The following is a 19809-nucleotide window of genomic DNA, read 5'->3' on the forward strand; positions in this document are numbered from 1 at the left end:
CATGACTGAACCCAATACTCTTCAGCACCAAGTTGCTGCGCTCACGAAATTGGTCAAGGAATTGACCGCCACTATCGGTTGCATGCGGAGCCGAAGCAGCAGCAGCATGAGAAGCATGAGCAGCAACAGGAAGCGCGACTCATCCCGCTATAAATCAGCGAGCACTTCTGAAGTTTGCTGGTATCATGAGAAGTGGGGTGACAAGGCTCACCAGTGCCGCCCGCCATGCACATATAGCAAGCCGGCGGAAAACATCTAGGCCAGGAGGTGGGCGCGACACCCCTCACTGGCCCTCTTCGTGACGGTCGCTTATTCTATGTCACAGATAGAGATTCTGGGACACGATTTTTGGTCGATACGGGTGCCGCGGTAAGCGTAATTCCTGCCAACACCGCTGATAAGAGGCACCTTATGCCACTCGTTTTGCAGGCTGCAAACAAGACGCGCATATGCACATATGGGCAGCGTGAGCTCACAGTGTGTATTGGGCTGCGGCGTTCGTTTAAGTGGTCATTCATATTGGCCGATGTTTCGCAGCCTATCCTCGGCGCAGATTTTTTGAGGCATTACGGCTTACTAGTGGATTTGCGCACCAACCGACTTTGGGATGCCACCACTAGTCTGTCCGTACATGGCATCGCCTCCGACTTACCGTCGCTGAATCTCACAATAGTGCAGGTAGACTCCGATTCTGTCTACAAACGCTTACTTGCCGAGTTCACGGAAGTAACTCGGCCCATGTTTAAGAACTGTCCGTTGAAACATGACGTCACGCATAGAATACTCACAACCGGCCCACCAGTTTCGGCACGACCTCGACGCTTAGCGCCGGACAAACACAAGATCGCTAAAGACGAGTTTGGCCGGTTACTCGATTTGGGCATTGTCGAGCCCTCAGACAGTTCATGGGCATCGCCGCTCCACATGGTGCCAAAGAAGTCAGGCGGTTGGCGACCATGTGGCGATTACCGCGCTCTTAATCGCGTGACCGTCCCAGATCGCTATCCCATTCCGCACCTTCACGACTTTGCCGCACAGTTGCGAGACAAGTGCGTATTTTCCAAAGTTGACTTAGTGCGCGCATATCATCAGATCCCCGTACACCCTGATGATGTAAAGAAGACCGCGCTGACAACCCCCTTTGGGTTATTCCATTTTCGACGCATGCCATTCGGACTACGCAACGCGGCGCAAACCTTTCAAAGGTTTATTGATAGGGTCGTCCGTGACCTGCCATTTGTATTCGTGTATCTTGATGATATTCTTGTTGCCAGCGAGAATCCCGAACAGCACGAGACTCATTTGCGCCAGCTGTTCACAAGCCTCCGTGATTATGGAGTAGTAGTGCATCCTGACAAATGCCAGTTTGGAGTCGAAGCACTAGACTTTCTAGGGCACCATGTGACTGCCCAGGGCGTCTCCCCGATGGATGACAAGGTCGCGGTAATTCGCAAATTTCCGCGCCCTACCTCGCTACGCCAGCTGCGCCGGTTCTTAGGCATGGTTAATTTTTACCGCCGATTTATGCCTAAGTGCGCATCCTCGCTGGCCGCCTTGACTGATTTGCTGCGCAAGCAACCTAAGCGCTCTCGAAAGGCGTTAGATTGGTCCCCTGTGTGCGACTCTGCTTTCGCGGCTGTCAAAGAGGACCTCGCGAACGTCACGATGCTTACATACCCGTCTGTTGAGCTACCTACAAGCCTCGCGGTAGACGCTTCCGATCTAGCCGTAGGTGGTGTGTTACAGCAACTCCATGAAGGGGAGTGGCGACCGCTTGCGTTCTTTTCTCGCCGCCTCAAGCCTCCCGAGACTAGGTATAGTACCTTTGGTCGAGAGCTGCTAGCCATTTACCTCGGAATACGCCATTTCCGATACTTCTTAGAGGGGCGTGATTTTTTTGTTTTTACAGACCACAAGCCTCTTACCTTTGCGCTCAAGACATCGCCCGATCGACATTCCCCTAGGGAAGCGCGGCAACTCGATTACGTGTCACAGTTTACCTCCGACATACGCCATATTCGAGGCGTTGATAATCAGGTAGCTGATGCACTTTCTCGCACTGAGATTGACTCAGTGCAATTACCGAACTCGATTAACCTGCGTGTAGTCGCGACCGACCAAGTCGATGACGTTGAGCTCGCTGCTCTGCGCTCAGACACGTCAACCTCGCTCAAATTTGAGAAGGTCCTCCTTCCGGAAGGGGACGCGCACATTTGGTGCGACATGTCCACAGGGCATCCGCGGCCGTATGTATCGGTAGCGCACCGTCGATCGTTGTTTGACAATCTGCACAATCTCGCGCATCCGGGCATTAAAGCTTCGCAAAAGCTTATAGCGGCCCGTTTTGTGTGGCGGGGTATGAACAAGGACATTTGTACATGGGCGCGTACTTGCATCCCATGTCAGCGCGCAAAGATCCAACGTCATACGCACTCACCGCTTGGCACTTTTGCCAACCCCGATGCCCGTTTTGCACACGTTCATATTGATCTTGTTGGGCCACTACCGCCCTCGAAAGGGCACATTTATCTGCTGACTTGTATCGACAGGTTCACCCGTTGGCCCGAAGCGATCCCGATAGCGGATGCCACTGCCGAGACAGTAGCCATAGCTCTAGTGGAGAACTGGGTAGCTCGCTTTGGAGCTCCAGCCACGATTACGCATGATCGAGGTCGTCAGTTTCAATCTGCGCTTTTCACTGCTTTAGCTAATTTGCTAGGTTGTCGGACCATAGCCACCACGGCCTACCACCCGCAGGCCAACGGTATGGTGGAACGGTTCCATCGGCAACTTAAAGCCTCTCTCAAATCTCAACCCGAGCCGAACCGTTGGCAAGAATACCTTCCTTTGGTCATGTTGGGTATCCGCGCAGCTATTAAGGAAGACATCGGAGCTTCCGCTGCCGAACTAGTCTACGGGACGGCGTTGCGTCTTCCAGGCCAGCTGATAGTGCCTACGCGACACGATACTGTTGACCCCGCGGACTACGTCCAACGCTTGAAGGACCATATGTCTGTTTTAGCGCCTACAGCGACACGTAGGTCACCACAGACCAGTTTTGTACATAGGTCTCTCGATACTTGTACGCATATTTTCTTGCGTATCGATGCTGTCCGTAAGCCATTACAGCCTCCGTATTTGGGTCCGTTCAAGGTTCTCAAACGAACCCCGAAGTTTTTCGTTATTGAGCAAAAGGGCAAGCATGTTTCTGTAAGCATTGATCGACTGAAACCCGCATTTTTGGAAAGCGTTTCGGCTAGGACTACCGCGGCTGACGTGCCTCTAGAGGGAGAGCCTACCGTCTCCTCCCCTCTGCGCACAGCACTTCGCGCAACCTCTGCGCCTGCTCCTGCACCTGCTCCTACGCCTGCTCCTGCTCTGGTGAAATCGCAACCTGCTGCGCGTGTCACACGTTCAGGCCGCCACGTCCACTGGCCGCAAAGGTACGTTCAGGTTCACTACATTGAACGTGTCGCATAAATAGTGGTTATTTTCATGTATATTAATGTATTTTGTACATATGTTTCCTTTATATTTTTAATTGTGTATTTTCGCCCCTCGGAGCTTACGCAAGCTCGGGTCTAGTAGGGGGGTTAATGTAGCGACAAATGTTACAGTGCATTCATTTATAATTCACTGGTATACATATTGTGTTTTTAATCCAAAATGGCCGCTTTAGAAGTCATTGAGAGTTCGAGGATTTGGTATTACGCCATGTCCTCAGAACTGGTTTTAACTCGATTTATTACTGCACGATGTTTATTCATTAGTATTTTGATCACATGACCAATTAACATAGATGTACGCGTATTTATTCATAAGTATTTAGATCACGTGCTTAATTAACATACATGTGCGCTTGTTTTGAACCAATCGCGCTGTAGTTGATTGGCGCTCTTCTGATTTTCCTGTGCGGAAATCAGTGAGCTGTTTTAATATTGGTATACACACATGCTGTCATTGTGTTGATATTTGTACCTAGAAAATTGTATCCAACGAGGATTGAACTGCTACGTCCCCGGACCATTCCCGGTGGACGTGCTCACCTATTTACATCTTGTACGTTTTGCAAGATATATTTTGACTCTCTCGATGTTCAACATTGACGACACTTTAATTCACCAGCAGTGAGAATAGAACATTTAATATGATCTAACGTTTTTCTCACCTGCATTATTGTTTGACAACCTTTTATCATCGACTTCATATATATTGTCTCGACATTTGATTCTTCGACCTGCATCGCAAGTCACTGAAGTTGATCTATTGACATTGACTGCATCATCATTGTATTCATCTGTTAACTGATTCATCATCGTTGTCTTCATCACCGTTGTCTTCATCATCGCTGTCTTCACCAGCGTCGTCTTCATCGTCGACTTCATCATCGCTGTCTTCACCAGCGTCGTCTTCATCATTGTTGTCATCATCGTTGTATTCATCTAGCGTCGATCATCGTCTGCATATCCTACGCGATCGACAACCAGCTCGTCGACCACTGTTTTCGACTAGCTAGTTTCTACATCTACCTAGAACTTGAAGAAGATCTACTTTGAATTCAACTCCAATGACTCACGTAACGTTAATTATATTGTGATTTATGCTTTGCATTGTTTATCATTGTGAGGCCTTATTTTGACTGACTGAGTGCCTGTTGTTGAGTGCGTACGCTTACTAACACATATTTTACATGTTTATAATTGCACTAGTTCTAGGCCTATGCCTGGTCTACTGATCTAGATCTGCTATAGTCTAGATCCACCGATATATTGTTGTATTCTCGTGTTGTGCATTCCGTACACATACACAAGTAGAGATTTGTTTAGCGGTTTCTTGAACCACAATATTTCGTGCCTATGTAAGTAAATCTAAACGCTGTCTAGCTTAGATTTGAGTAGTATTTTCTTGACTGTTATTATTCATGCAGTGTGAATGATATTTAACTGACTTGTTTTAGTACGGTTTTAAGTTGTACTGAACAGCTAGACTCCTGATATTTCGAGACTTGTATTCAGCGGTAATCATTAATACCATAGTGACTAAGTTGAGTCTCCTTTACATTAATGTGCTGTTGGAAGTTATCTATGTTTGATTATTAATAGTAACTACCAAGGGCCTAGTGATACTTGTCTGTCACTGTTGAGATAGACAGAAGAGGTTTCTGATAATTCTGTAATCATTGTATCTTATGTGAAATTATAGAATATAGAACCAGTTTTTAACCATAATCAATTTGTCTGGATGTGATCATTTATTAAGTGTTTTCTTGTCTGGAGGGATACTGCTTTTTAGTAGTTTAATTAAAAAAGGGAATTATGTGGGATTACTAGTTAACACGCAACATAGTCCATACCCATGTAGTTTTCCAAAGACTCAGTTTACCAAGCGATTTGAAGATTATAGGTCGAGCACACGAAACATAAAACGCATGAATTATCATAGATCACTTCTGCCTATTTCATTATGTCCATTTCATCCAACCCCCCACCGTAATTTTTCCATTTAGTAAAAGCAAACATTTTGCCGAGTTTAGCAAAAACATGAATATTCATGAACGGTCAGACAATACAGCCTGTTAGTACGTAACGTATAGTGAATGGGAATGGGCGATGATCCGTGCAGGAGGTAGAGGTCAGTGGTTTGTGCTGGCAATGTTCACGCGAGCGAAAATGAGACAATCGGAGCAATATGATAGTTGGATTTAGGGGCTTAAATACATACCTGACGTAAAAGTGAGAGAACGAGGTATGGAATTGCTCTAAACTACTGCTCTTAGATTAATAAATTAGGTGTATATCATTTGTGTTAAACTATTTTTGTTATTTACTGTCTTCCTTTTTCCAAGAGTCGATCTTCTGTAATTTTCAACTTTCTCTCCATTTCTCCCAACTTTTTGATGGACCAATAAATACTGCTCATTTACATTACAATTCTTGGCACGAAACAAAATTACAGATCTACTGTCTAAGTAGCTAGAAAGTACGGAACCAAAGACTCATTAAACAGAAACTAAGTATAATGAGGTTAAATTATAATATCGAAATTTTGAGAGAAATTCTTTACTATGATTCTGAAGCACAATCATACAGCAAAGATTAAAGCAAAATAAATGTGGGAACACATACAAGTAAGGAAAGATAAGAGAACTCGCTATATTTACCTCTAGATACGACTCAGTTTGTGGTAATGTTCTTCATCTGTTCGGCATTTTGTTTAATAATGCAGATAGTCAAGCTAATACATCATATTTTTATATGAACTATAGTTTGTTTTGTCTTTGCCTCTATCTTCACCTACATGATGTATACTTGTATCGATATCTATAGGAAGGGCCGAATTACCCACCCCCCCCCAACACACACACACACACACACACACACACACACACACACGTACACAACCCCATTCAGTAGTTGTATCGCTATGAAATGCCTTCTTGCTAGGTTTATGATTTTGGAATGTTTGCATCGCTCATTAAACACTGACGTTTATACTTTGTGTGTGCGTATGTGTGTATGTGCGTGTGTCACCCTTTTACATCGCTTAGAAGGCGACTAGAGGGGAGGGGGGCGATTTTGATACTAAGTTTCCTCCGTGTACCAACTTTAAACCATTTCAGGTATACAGGACAAGGATATTAAGGTTGCAATGTTCGTGCATGATTGCTACGTTGGATAAAATCATGAAACTGTGTAGCCCGTGAACTTTGATTATCAAATTGCATTTAAATATATTGTGACATCTGCTACGTTAAGCATTAAGGGGATACATAGAATATACTGAACGTGTCCCTAGGTCAAAGGCGAACTCATTCGATAAATGGAATGAGCTAGGGCGTAAATGATATGTTTTTTAATCAGTTTTTAAGTTTGATAAGGGCGCAATATATATATAAACATCAATTTGAATTAAAATTGTCTGTATCGTTGCAGATAATACTAAAAGTAGATTCAAAGCAGCCCCTTGAACAACAAAGAGTTCTTTTTTCTTAGTAAATCCCATGATTTCATTCGTTTCTATTTCAATCTTGTTTTATGGAACTTTCGCCCGTTGTACGCATGGGAGTTAGTACAGGAGTCGTCGTCGTCTTCCTACAATCATGGACCTACTACGAATCATGACGCTCCCTTTATGACCCTACTGATGATAACGTTCCAACCACTTCTATACTGGGCATAGCGATGAGCGATGAGCCACCCGATACGAGCTGCGACATGAAAGTCATTGACCAGTTTTGGAAAAATGATGCAATATGTATTGACCCGTTTTTGTATCACATCCAACATGTGTTTGATTTGCGTCCAGTAGTCATTAACGCTATTTTAAGACCTACTTTTTGTGGTTAGACTCATTAACCAGGCGACAGCGCCCAGCAACATTTTTTTCTACAAACGACTGTAGCGCCAGGTTACCCGGCCATACATCCAGGGGCAGATCAAAGACTTTACAGGGGAGGGGGGGGGGGGGGGAGGAGGAAGCTTGAAATAAACGAAATTGCGAGAACGAAGCCTTCAACTGGATGCGGTCCCCGGATAATCTTAGCCTTTTGGCAGATTCTGAGGCCTATCCAAATGCTTAAACAGAATATGTATGCGAACACATTTTTTTCGGGAGAAAAAAAAAGGGGGTGGGCGTGCGCCTCCCAGTACCAGGCATCCACTGGATCTGGGCAGCGTTTCATGAGACCGTCATAACTACAAGTTCACCGACATCCCATTGAAACGTGTGTTAAACGTAATACACACATTTCAATGGGATGTCGTTGGACTTGTACTTATGACGGTTTCATGAAACGCTGCCCAGATCCCTGACACCGAACACCTGGGGAGGTTTCACGAAACCGTCATTAAGTCTAACTTTTTAGACATCGTATTGAAACGTGTGATAGAGATCTAACACGTGTTTCTACCAAATCTCCACGAGCTTAGACTTATGGCAGTTTCGAGAAACTAGCACTCGCTCTGAATCTGGCGCATCCACGGCCACGCTGGAAGCTCGGATCTGACCGCCTGCGATGCATGCCCCGGACGCGACGGCAGCCCGCTCTCGAGCTAACTCTCCATCGCATCGTGCAGCTGTCTTTCTTCTCTTTCACGAACACGGTTGCCCGACTGAAACAACTAGACCACATTAGTATCCTGACATCAAGATAGGTCTCTATTATGTGCCCATCCGTCTGATTAAGGTAGGTTCTACAGTAACACCGTATTTTATTCTTTTTTTAAATAAATCTAACTTGCACATTCAAATGGAAATAATAGCCCTACCAGGTGCGCCGGGCCCGCCGCTCCCGCCCGGCAGGAAACCTAGACTGGTGGACATCACGAGCCATGTCCCTGGTTTTGCCCACACATAGCTGCATTACTATCCTGGCTGTGCAGCTGTGTATTAAAAACTGTTCATATTGATTTTCAGCATTTCAAACTACACTGTACAAAACTCAACTGATTTCACTCAAAATCGGTACTTTAGTGATAGTTGATGCCCGCCCCCCCCCCACTCAGTATTATTTAGGGTATGCATATGCGTGTTCCCCCCCCCCCTTTGCAGCAAAAGTCCGGTGTGTAAAGTCCCTGGCCCCCCCCCCCCCCACTCAGTGTTATTTAGGGTACGCATATGCTCGTTCCCTCTTTTTGAAAGCACCCCCTATCTGAGGACTGCCAACATTTTCGAACCCCCCTTTCGCGGGCTTTTCACAGGCTTTTCCTGCCTTGGAGACCCCCCTAAATCAGGAAAAATGCTCAATGCACCCCCCTAAATTCAGAATAATTTCTCAGGAGTCAAAAGAGATGAGAGAAAAAAAGAAAAAAAAAACCCTTTTTAAAGAAATCTCCGGGTGAAAAGTCAAATACACCCCTTTTTTTACAATTCTCGGGCCGGACTTTGTCGCACGAAAAGTACCCCTTTACCGGACATTTTGGTAACACGCATACGGTCATTCCGACCCCTGCGTGGGGGGCCGGGGTAAAGTCAATACGGGTCGACCTTTTTCTTTTGTTATACAAGCCTTTTTCAGCAAAAGTCCGGTGTGTAAAGTCAATACGGGTCGACCTTTTTCTTTTGTTACGAAAAGGACATTTTGGTAACACGCATGGGGTCCATCCGTTCTCGGAGTGGGGGGGGGGGGGGGGGGCCGGGAGTTGATGACACCTAAATAGCATACAATTTTTTCAACTTAGGTCTATGTTATAGTTATACTTAGAGATCTAGAATCTAGTCTATAGTCATATAGATCTAGACTAGAAAGAAAAATTCAAAAATTCAAATCGTGAGTCTACTGTCAAACTTGCTAATCAACCACTTTGTATACATTGTGTGCATTAGTGTGCAATTGTGTGCAATGTGTTCATCGTGTGCTATTGCTGCCTCTCAGCACGTACATGTAACAGCGCTAGAGGACAATACGCCTAAGCATTAATTGACTCTAGCCTTGCTGGAGTGGTTTTGCCCTGCAGGCCTGGGTGGAATACGATATAAAATATCAAAAACTGTGACTCTAATGATTGCATTTTAGGCGTGGACTTTACGTAAGGTAGCATATGACGTTCAAATCAGATTTCTTAATAATCTTGCCATATGACCCATGTGCATGTGCATTTTCACACGTATAGGCTACTGTCGGTGTCATCATGCATCCTCAGCTCATGGTAGCTGCTAGACGCAGGTTGTAGATCTAATAACATTGATATCACTTGGCCTATACCCATCATTTAATAATATTCAATCTGAGCTGTATGGCCCTATGTGTTATCAGTGCCTGTGATATGGTGTAATATTGAAGCCCTAAACAAAATTGCGCTTCAAAATGATCATGATAGAAATGCCTCAAAGAAGTAAAAATCTGTTAGTTTGAGTTACCATTTTTACCATACTCATTTTCCCCAAAAGACTGTAGTGTACATGAATGTAATAAAAAACTGTTAGGTAAACAAAAAATAAAATTTTGATTTCCAATCATAAATATCTTGATAATCAGACAGCTAGGCAATCGGCTTGTAAAGTCATGGGATTCCTGACTGACCTTAATGTTTGTAATCATGATTGCAGCATGAGCTAAATCCAGGAGTTTTTTCTTCAGAATCTGAGGCAATGTTACCGAGCCACTTAATTGATACCCGTACCCCTATCAAGACTGATAATTGATATAAAACAAAAATTCAAATTTGTTCATAATAACCACTAGAAGTACCCACACTAAAATAACCTTACCCACTGGTGGTAGCTGTTAATACTAGTATGATTAGTATTACTATACTGTAGGACTAGTAATATAAACTCTTCTTTCTTCTCATACAAATCACTTTAAAATAATACAAACATTTAACAAAAAATGTAAATATTTGATACTGGAGGGATAGCAATTTGGTGTGTCACTCTCGATATGGGTGCCAATTAAGGCTTAGTGACATCCATATCATATTTCATGTTATCACCTAGCCCTAAGGCTATTCTAACCAGTCTAGCGAACAAGCTGTTGGTTGTCCCTGTTCTGTAATTGATCATCTTGGTTGCACTCACATTTATGGAAGTTTATGCAAATTTATGCAAGTTTATCCAAATTAATTGTTGACACTATTGGGACCTTTATGTGACTGTAGTGAAATTCACTGCTGCAGGGACGGATCCAGTCTGCAGAAAGGGAGGGGGCCGGCTGAAAGGGGGCCCAATTCGTGAAAAAATGTTGAGCACCGAGTTAACACCCACCACCCCCGGCCCCCCTTTGCTCCCCCCTTTCTCCAGGGGGGCGTCTTTTTTAAATCTAAAAAAAGGTTAAATTTACCTGTTTATGGGGCCAAGTGAGGGGGTCCCGCGCCCCCCCCCCCCCCAAATCTGGATCTGCCACTGCACTGCTGCAATAGTGAAAAACAGACACCATAATCTCTCTTCTCACAGAAGATTTAATATACCTAATATATATATGTTAAAGGGAAATCCACCTTATTCTCTAGTATTAGCAAACTACCAGTGGAAGGCTGAACAAATATAAGAAGCACAATGGGGACAATTTGATTTAAATTTAAATCAGACTAAAAGTGACAAAGTTACATGTACACATTTTTGAAGTTGTAAATTTGTAATCATTAAAACATGTAGGTATGGACTCTTCAAATTGGCTGAATCAGTAACGTCTATAGGATGTAGTGGCGGACAACTTTTCCATTTGTTCCAACACACAGAATGACTAAAATGTAAATGAAAAAGAAAAAAAACATGTACATGTATGACTCAGAAGGTTCTTTATATCTTAAGAGGACCTGTAAATAAACTGATAATTTCCACAAGGAAGAAGGCACTTAAGATTATGTTTTGTATACAACAAACAGGAGAGTTATCCATACATGTCTACATCATGTATTTCAAACTTTTGCCATTCTCTTTTTCTTACAGTGTATTTTTTTAAAACCCAATTCAGGGACTCTTCAACTCACACATGTAATGTAATTTATGCTACATGTTTGTTTCAGAGGTGAAGTAGACAACAAACAGAAGAGTTATCAATGTCTACATGAATGTACCAAATTGCCAATTTGAGATTCACATTTATTTAGTGATCTCATACTTCAAACATTCATAACTCTTAGTATTGGTCTGATTTATTTCAAACTTTTGCCATTCTGTTTCTCTTACATTGTATTTAAAAAAAACTCAATTCAGGGACTCTTCAACCCATACATGTATTGTAATTAATGCTACACGTACATATTTTGTGTTTCAGAGTTGAAGGGAAATTTTGAATAATTTTTTCCTCATGTACATTTATATATCTATGAATGGTCAATCCCTGCTATTAATACTAGAACACAAGACATATTGAAGCCTCTTCAACAGGTACATTTTGTAAAGCTATGGTGGAGTACAACTGCTGTGAGTATTCTCAAACTTGTGTGTGAGTTTTGACAAGGGAAATAAATCACCAGCCCCCCCCCCCCCCCCAAAAAAAGCCTCAAAATTTCACTTGATCAAGGTGACAGAGATCCAAGTTATGGAATTGTATGGAAATAAGATTCTAAATCGTGAAAAGGATTTATATTTTTTAATTTGTGAGATTTTTCTGGTGTTTTTAAGTACGCTTCAACAAAGAGGTAGGCCACCACCAAAATTGACACATCCCCAATTATTAATGATTTCCTGTTCTTTGGATGCTTCTTCTTTATAAAAAAATGGAAGGTATTAGTGGGCAACTTCTCTGTGCATTAGTGAGTTTATGTCATTTTTGTTTTCTTACATTTTTATGTAAAACATGACCACCATTCGCAGTCATGAGGTGATATGAATGAGAAAATAAAGATAAACATAGTTGATTGTAAACATGGAGGATGATAACATTTAAGATAAAGAATACATGCGAAAAAGGTGTGAAAGAGAAAATGAGTGAAGGAAGAAGAACAAAGATAACTGTTTAGATACGAATGAGAAAAATAAAGGCACACACAGGGAAAGAGAGAAGAACCAATGAAAGAAGACAAAAACTGAGTGAAAAGTCATATCCTATGTAGACAGAAATAGGGGAAAGTGAAAGAAGAATATAAAAAACAGTATATGAATAGAAGATATTAAAGTAAAAGATAAAAGAAGGATAAAATAAGAGAACATGAAGCGAGGACAGAAAAAAGAAGAAAAAAAGATGTAGACAATAAAAAAGGAATAACATAGAAAATGAGAGAAAGAGGAAAACAGAAGGAAAAAAAAGACTAACATAGGGTTATCTCAATAAAAGGAGAAATTTAAACAAATAATAAAACAGAAGAATAGAAAACTGTAAAGTGCTGCATGATATTGAATGTAAATATATGTCACAAGCTTTCTATCTGGGCAGATTTCTCCTGGGTACATTTTGAAATTCTAATCACCTACTCGTCATCACAATGAAATGACCTAATGAATAAAATGATGTGATTTTTTATTTTTCTCATCAATGACGATTCATTAATTTTCAGATTTCCTGTTCTTCATCCCAAGTGTTAATATTTGTATAACCGATTTATGTTCTATAGTATTTTGCTCCAAAGTTACTATCCCGTTTCATTCTATAAAATGCACGATAAGCAGACTCTAGATTTGTGCAGCTACTTTTACATACATGTACATGTCCACTTTATTACCCCGTATCTGTAGCTAGATATTTGGGATGCCAATTTGAAACAAAGTCTGTCAAAAGTACCCTCCTTAATACCCTATTTCCAATGACACCCATGTACCTTTATTCCTGTTAGGTGCTTAACATTGCACAAACTTAAAACAAAACAGTACCTGGAACTTGCAGCTGCAAAGAGAGAAGAGAGAGAGAGAGAGAGAGAGAGAGAGAGATATTTAAAGAGAGAGAAAAGGAGATCATACATGTATGAGAATAATAAACTGGAAAGAGTGACTATTATTGATTGCAAAAGTGACTGCAATTATTTGTCAGTAAATAAATGAAATGTAAATTACTTTGGTATGTAGAAGGAAAATTGTAAGGTTCAGAATTCAGAATTATTTTCTAATCTGCCCTTCTCTATCACCTCTGCATTAACATCATCACCCCTTTTTAAATATCCATCTGATATCCCTCTAATAGAAAACTGAATAGCTTTTGAGCCATAATGCATGGCCATTCAGAGTATTTGTTTATGTTGGGGACCGGGGTAAAATGCAATAAATTTCATTTTCTGTTTTTTATTTTGTTTATGGAAACTGCCCCCTATCCTAGCCCCCGCTTCGTACAGTCATGGTTCAGTGACAAAGCAATGGCCTCGTAACTGTGAGGCCCCAGGATCAAAACCGTGTCGATGTGCTATATTAGTGCCCTTTTGTGGGGCATTAATCCTCGTTACTGTCATTTATGACTTAAGGGCGTAGGTCCCCTATTTGATAAGCATAGTAGCATACACATGCTTTAGCAGACACGCAAAACACACATTGTCAAATCATTATTCAATAAAATCGGAGAATGGATACTATTATCTAGATCTATTATTTTTAAATTATTTTAAAAATAATTCCATAAAGTGGGGTAAAACAAAAATATTCCAACTATATGAGCGACAGTGTATAATGTGAAGCATCCATGTTGCACTTTCTCCCTCTTCATATTCTTATGCCATTTTAAAAACTATTTATTACAAATCTTTAATATAGTAAGACCCTACATGTACATTACATGTACATGTGCACATATTTTCAGAAGAGTCATATTATTGAGTGGAAAATACAGCTTTTCTATTCAATTTCCATTATGTTCTATAGATTAGGTAAAGCTAAATTAATTAATATAATTTGAGTTAAAATACATGTTTCTCTGAGGATCCAAAACCATTGAATACTATTGATTACCTAAGATTTAACTAACCATGGTCAGTTATCTTTCATTACCATAATATTTTGCAATTTGTCTGAATTTGTATAGAAATAAATGAAACTAAAGTATAATTTGCATATTAAAAAGATAATGTTTTTCTCCAACAATAATCAGCTGATTATCCTTTATTTTTGTTTGTTTGTAGTTGTTTTTTATTGATATATTTTATTTATTTCCTGTACAAAGATATTAATTGCATAATGTTTTCTCCTTTAAATGATTTTTTTTTTCTATTTTGATCCAATTTCCAAAAGATTACCCCTTATCCCTACAGTATATGCAATCTCCTACATGTATATACTACATGTAGCATTAAAAGTTGGCCAGTCTTCCTTTTAAAATTTATTGGATTTTTGTTTGTGTGTGTCTATGTCAAAGTTATTCTTATGCACATCTATTTTTTCATTTATTCTTCAACTCTGGTATGATTTCCATTCAGTTTGGTATATATTGTATACAGTGTACATATTACGTAGAGCCGTTCCTTGGTTTTAGCGGTCTATGGTTTTAGTCTTTAAAAGAGGGTTGGGTGTGGAAATTTGTTCCCCCCCCCCCCCTGTGCAAAATTAATGACTGCTGTGGATTGCAACCTGTAAGTTTTACAGTGCACATCAACTTTATAATTAAGTTACCAAAGTTGGAACTGGTACATTTTTTTTTATTATACGCACTGAATAGTAACTTTGAGACTAAATTTGCATAAAATCTGACTGTCCATACATTTTAGCAGTAATTTATTGTTTCCATTGTTGCAATGCCAAATGAAATAATAATTATAGCTTGCAGTAAAAACTTAGGATTTTTGTTTTTCTACAGGGTGTCTACTGTCTAAAAAGAATATGCAACAATATTTTTATTGGATACATTTTAAAGTTTTAAACGGTACTCATCCATTCATTTTGTTGGCAGTGCTGTGTTAGTATTATCTAAATACCATTTGTGTACAAGGAACAATACTACCCCACAAACTTAAGTTAGGATTGTTTTTGCTAGACGTATCACATTTCAAATGTTAAAGATAGCATGTTGCATGCATCAGTGCACAAGAATACTGTGGCTTCTACATTTTAAAACAAACTTTCAATTTAAGTCACTCTTATTTCTTGGAAACAATACCATCATTGATTTGAAAGAAAATAATATACTTATTCATGCAGCTCTTCAAATATTTATTTCAAGTTAAGCAACAACTACCAAACATTGATTTTATATCATCCATTTCAGCAGATCTGCATGAACATGTATTAACAATACCTACATGTAGTTTTTGTATTGTATATTATTATGCAGATTCATATGAGTAGAAATGTATATGTCTTGGCAGCTCCTGATTCAATTATATCCTCTCTCTCTCTCTCTCTCTCTCTTTCTACCTTTTTATCCCTCTTTTCCCCTCTTTTTTTTCCCCTTTTTTTTACTTTCAATCACTCTAGCTACCTCTCTCTTCCCCTTTTTGATCGCAGGAAGTTGCAATATTGTTATTATGTCACTGTAATAGTTCTGTATAAATGCAACTTTACATGTGTATACTTATACTTAATTGTAACTATTGCTCTTACCCAAACTACAGTCTTCTTTGGAGCAAACTGTCAGACATTTGCGGTAGTATACAGCTGAAATGGAATTTCCGTTCAACCAAACAGTATACTTCAAGGCTATTTCTCAGCGACGAGGGTTAGCTCCAGGTAGCAGTAGCAGGTACATGTAACAATATCTTAAAAACATTTACTTACCTGTAAGTCCTTTTCATGTGAAGATGATTCAAAGTACAACTATATTTATTTATTGTATACAATGACCTGCTTTCATAAAGTCCTCTTGTGAAATCTTATGAATTTGAGTCCAATCCCCCCCCCCCCCACCCCCTTCCTGTTTTTCTGGCTTCTATGTATTCTTTGAGCCAGCCCTTTGACGTATGCTTAGATCTTTTAAGTTGCAAATTTAGAAATTGCTTTCTTCAGTCAGCAACATAATGCATGATTCACATAGATTAGGGATATGTACCGGTAACCCATAAGATATAAGAACAAATTGCGATAATGAAATGAAGTGTGGAAGAGAGGATCTGAGCTAGAAGACTATAAGGAGAATGCAGCCAAGGCTAAGCAGCAGGAACCAGTTTGGGCTTCACTCAAGACACAATATAGTTTTTGCAATGAGCTGTTAAATACTGGGTCTTTCCTTGCAGAGTAATAAGGGAGCAAGAGAAAGACCATCACCATGTATACACGTAGCAGAAACACAAAGCAAATAAATTTGAGACATTTTATGATTAATTATGTAGGAAGCCAAATCTAATTTCAAACGTCACTTGTCATCTTTTATGTGATAGATCTACAATTATCATAACAGTAATATTTGTAGCCTTAAAAAGAAATTGCAAGAGGAATGTCAATAAATAAAGTCTACACCATTCACAAGATGCTAATTTGCATTTAACACCATTCCAACAACTTTCAAATCAACTCCGGCAATTATGTTCTGATTCTATAATACATCTTTGTAAATACATCTTTGTAATGTTTGCAAGTTTCAGAAGATGAACCCTGCAAGGCCATCAAAATTACGACAAGAGTTCCATATGTACACGTAACCACCACTAAAATTGAAGGAAAAAATATGGGTATGCTGGGTTAGGATTAGGATGAGAGTGAGGGTAGGCTATACAGCTGTGCATCGATTTTAGTGGGGTTATATATATGGAACTCTTTCCGAAATTGCCTGTAGTTGATTTTTTTCCTTTCTCTTTAGGTAGTTGCAGACGTGTTGTTTTGGTCATTGAGTTTTTTGTCTGTAGTTTTTCTGCTTTTCTCAAAACCATCATTATATCAAGGTAGACTTCCCCTTTGATAACCAAGTTTCATCAGTGTGTGTAGTGAACATTCCCTCTTTTTCCAATACACTTTCGCAATATAATTAAATAGTTATAGATTAATTGTAATGCATCTTTGCAAGTTCATATTTTCATGTTTTCATGATTTGATTTATAACTGTTTTAATGCTAACCCTGATGAAACAGTACTGTAATTATTATGTACCTACATGTAATATACACTCACCCATAAACATTATCATATTCAGGAGGATATCCTGCAAATCTATGATCATGGTTCTATTAAACTATACAATTTTCAATTAAACCTCCTTTACAGAAAGGGGAAATCAACAAGTGGCACCATTCATGTTTTTTTTTATAACTTATATGTGTAGATAGAAAAAATGCCTCACAAGGCTTTTCAAGATGATGTGGTCATTACCTCTTAATAGATTATATGTCAAAGTGGTTACAGTATGAGAGAACCTTTTCCACGTATGTAGGAGGATAGCCTTTAGATATATATTTAAAATTGAATTTCCAATCATTCTCTCTGTAGATAAATGTACAGTATATAAAGAATGATATCTAGGGACTTGATAATGACATGTTCGATAATAATCAGTTTGTGTTCTTAATTAGATGCATTCATTCATTCCTAAAAGAAAGGCTTTGGAGCATACATGAATTTAAAAAAGAAGTCTATCCCACTTTATTTGTTACATGGAGGTTAAAGAATTGATATGATTTTAATTTTTTTATTAGAGACCTTTTGTAAAACCCTGATAGAATCAATTTTGATTTGTTTACGCGATTGTTGTATTTTTACCATTCACGCTATCATTTTCTTCTTTTTCTATGCAGGCTGGAAGTAACACACATGTGCAGTGTTTCAGTCGAAAACGAATACCACCCATTCAAAATCGGTTATAGGATCTTGTCCATATGTCCATATTTTTGTATGCATGTGAAACATGGACCATGACAGCAGACATTAAAAGAAGGATACAGGCACTGGAGATGAAATGTTTCCGCAAACTCCTCAGTATCTGGTATAGAGATCACATAACCAACGAGGTAGTGAAAATCAGAATTGGAAACACCATAGGGCCGTATGAAGACCTCCTGACTTCAGTGAAAAGATGCAAAGTAAAGTGGTATGGGTATGTCACATGATCATGTGGACTGGCCAAGACTATTCTACATGGAACAGTACAAGGAGGGAGACGAAAAGGCAGGCAGAGGAAACGATGGGAAGACAACATTAACGAGTGACCTTGACTGAAACATCATACTTCGTAAAGCCAAGAACCACGAGGAGTGGAGGAAGCTGGTAGTATAAATCTTCAGTGGTGCCCCAAGGGTCAGCCAGACTGTGGGATAGGTGAAGGTGAAGGTGAAGGAAGCTAAGAATCAGATAGTTAGACATTATATTGGATCATTTATCCTTTCCTTCAAAAGGAATGTTGCTTTATACTGTAGCACATAAACAATGCTTTTTAATTGGCAATATTTCAGTTCAGTACGCTTGTTATTAATTTCATCAAACATTAAAATGTAAAAGGGAGAAACACTGTCATTTGAAAATCAAAATGTAAGTCATAAAAATTTCACTGTCTAACTATCTGAATCTTGTCAGGATCCATGTACGAGTTAGTGCAATTCTTTTCTCTTCACTACAACCGCATTGATTTACTTTAATAGCATGTTACTAGGTACATCAATTGATGAGAAAAAGCAGCAAAACGCTTTAAATTTGTTGTAGTCTTAAAATTAAAGTTGGAAGTTTCCTAAAAAGGGAATTTTAGAACACTCCTTCAACTGACATGCACGGATGTTATACTTATGAATTTCCATACATTAATGTCTTTGTAATGCATGTTACCAAACAAAAAAAAGTATCATCAACCATTCTTGTCATTTCCTGTGCAATTATTTTCACATCCTGGCTTAACAGTACATAAACAGTGCTCTTTTATTTTCAATATTTCAGAAAAATGCATTTGCATTATGATACATGCAGGTATAGTTGGTCAAGTAAGAATATATTTACAGCATGCTCACTATGAATTGATTAAATCGCCATTGAATCTAAAAGGTATGTTATACCTCATTGTATATTCAGAAGGAAAAAGTGTGAGGATAGCTTTAAAAAAAAAAAAATCATGAGTATCCATAATGATGTGAATATGTACATGTTTGTTTGTTGCATATGATTCTTCCTTGGTATCAAAGCTGTAATAATTACATATTTATGATTCAGCATAATACTTTGTTCATTACAAAAAAAATATGTCATAATTTTCCAAAACGGTAGTGTAAAGAATAATGTAAGATTGAGGTAAGATTGTTACATATATTCTCTATACGTATCAACTAAATGTAAGTTTTCAAATGAGATACTATTTTGTCCCCAGATGAAATAAGTAATGGATCTTTTTTGTTAAATGTCAGCAAATGATCTAAATGAACATGTGTTCGGGTATATCAAATCTTGTACATGTAGTTTCTATAGCTAATATAGTTTGGAGGACTTAAAGATAGAAAAACTGCTGATTGATTAATTACCATTGTTTGTATTGTTGTATTGTTGTATTGTATTTATTTTCCAATCATATTAAAAAAGACAAATAACATATGACATAAAACGAAATGA

The 19809-nt window shown here is 39.2% G+C and overlaps 1 long non-coding RNA gene across 1 annotated transcript; it reads left to right on the forward strand.

Moving 5' to 3' along the window:
- The first annotated feature begins 7797 nt into the window (after positions 1 to 7797).
- LOC115926244 lies at positions 7798 to 19316 on the forward strand. The gene is made up of 3 exons (XR_004065038.1): positions 7798 to 8185; positions 15909 to 16036; positions 18018 to 19316. It is a non-coding gene; the product is annotated as an uncharacterized LOC115926244 (long non-coding RNA).
- The last annotated feature ends 493 nt before the right edge of the window (positions 19317 to 19809 follow it).

This window comes from Strongylocentrotus purpuratus, unplaced genomic scaffold, assembly GCF_000002235.5.
Source record: "Strongylocentrotus purpuratus isolate Spur 01 unplaced genomic scaffold, Spur_5.0 spur5_scaffold_19, whole genome shotgun sequence".
Lineage (NCBI taxonomy): Eukaryota > Metazoa > Echinodermata > Echinoidea > Camarodonta > Strongylocentrotidae > Strongylocentrotus > Strongylocentrotus purpuratus.